The following is a 1,754-nucleotide window of genomic DNA, read 5'->3' on the forward strand; positions in this document are numbered from 1 at the left end:
CAGGGAAAACTAAATCAACAGGAAAAAAAAAAACCATAAATAAATCAATGATCGCCATTTTGCCTCGTCCGTCGCAACACCCACATCGTTCTCCTGATTGCTGCAACTCTCTACCAAGGTCGTAACCCCCAACCATGAGCCATCTCGCCTCACCTATGCACCCTTTGCCACCATCGCCTCACCCGTTGCAAACCTCTGCCGACGTCGGCCTCACCGCAGCCCCATCGCCTCACCCATCAGAGAGAGAGAGAGAGAGAGAGAAGATAGAGGGGTTTCTCTCACTATTCTTTCCTCTGGCTTCCGTCCACTTTTGCAGCTGAATCTAGAGAGCTTACATTGTAGGAGGAAGAACAAGCAACAGCAGTAGAAGAAAAGGAAGTGGAGGGTGGAGGTTCCTGGGGTGGGGTGGGTTGGTTTGCAGCAGGAGTGGAGGCGGTGGTGCTGCAGGAAGAAGGAAAAGAGGAAGTGGCAGGTGGAGTTGCAGGAGGAGGAAGAAGAAGAAGGGGTGGTTGGATGGGTCCGGGGGCAAGAAGAAACAACTACCTTTTGCTGGAAATGGTTGTTTTAGATCCGATTAGAGGAAACTAAAACAAAATCGGAAAAATTGCAACCGATTGCAGGAGAATACATGCCTAATTCGTATGCATACGATAAAAGACGTATGATTAATAATATTATGGGTATATTTGTAATACCTAAACTCATTTTGTGTAAATCTGTGGAACCAAACATAATGTGTATATTTTTGTAAAAGCAAACCCAATAGGGGTAATCACGTAATTCCCCCCCCCCTTTTTTTTTTTTTTTCCGTTTTGGCCAATTCAAAACTATTGAAATTTCGCTAAAACAATGTATTTTTCCATGCCTTTTTGCTTGGCCATTTTGAGAGGTTAAAAAATGACCAAAATTTCAATGAAACAGTACTGATTTAGGGTTTCATGTCCGGCATGTTGAAATTAACGAAATTTTGACGAGTTTTTGAACCATGAACCCACTACAAGCTAATGTCTTTTTAATCCCCTTCTCCTTCACTAGTTTTCTCACTTTGGCAACATCATTCCATCTACCAGAAGAAGCATAGATATTTGATGACAAGTACAGAAACCCAAGTCAAGTTCCCCTGATGACAGTAGAACTTCACCAATTTTATTTGCTAATTCAGCCTTCTTATGGATTCTACAGGCACCAAGCAAAGAACCCCAAATTATCGAATCAGGTGAGATTACCATTTTCTTTATCAATTCAGTTGCCTCATTTAGATGCCCAGCTCGGCAAAGAAGATCAAACCATGCTTCATGGTCATATTATAAATGTTGACCATGTTGGGGATACAATGTCTTGTATTCCATCACTTGCACAAGTGGGCTGATTCCGAAAGGACATTAAGAGACCTTGTGTGTTGCTTTCGTTAATGGGGCCTCAGCAAGCTAGTGGGTCCATGGCAGGGGTTCGGGGGCAGTGGCCCTCAGAGAAATCTTTTTAGAGCTTTTTATGTGTACTTTGGTAAATTAGATCCCCACCCCCCAACCTTTTTTTTTTTTTTTTTTAATGAGCAGAGTATTATTGTGATTCTGCATTGCAGACCTAGAAGCATGGAGGGCCGAGATACATGTAGTTCATCAAGTTCTTCATACTGCAACTTCTATACAAGTATCTGATCATAAACCAGCATATCACAATACACCTGATCGTAGCCAAAAGACCAAGAACGTCCCTAACCTGGAGAACAAGAGGAAAAACAATGAATTAAAAAA

The 1,754-nt window shown here is 42.2% G+C and overlaps 1 protein-coding gene across 2 annotated transcripts in view; it reads right to left on the reverse strand.

The window, feature by feature from the left end:
• Positions 1–1,606: 1,606 nt before the first annotated feature.
• LOC122090534 (RNA exonuclease 4-like) overlaps positions 1,607–1,754 on the reverse strand; it is a 7,168-nt gene continuing 7,020 nt past the window's right edge. For both annotated transcript variants that reach the window (XM_042660166.1, XM_042660167.1), the window contains exon 8: positions 1,607–1,719. The gene's annotated coding sequence lies outside the window, so the exon portion shown is untranslated. The remainder of the gene's footprint in view (positions 1,720–1,754) is intronic.

The sequence above is a fragment of the Macadamia integrifolia genome, chromosome 10, assembly GCF_013358625.1.
Source record: "Macadamia integrifolia cultivar HAES 741 chromosome 10, SCU_Mint_v3, whole genome shotgun sequence".
Lineage (NCBI taxonomy): Eukaryota > Viridiplantae > Streptophyta > Magnoliopsida > Proteales > Proteaceae > Macadamia > Macadamia integrifolia.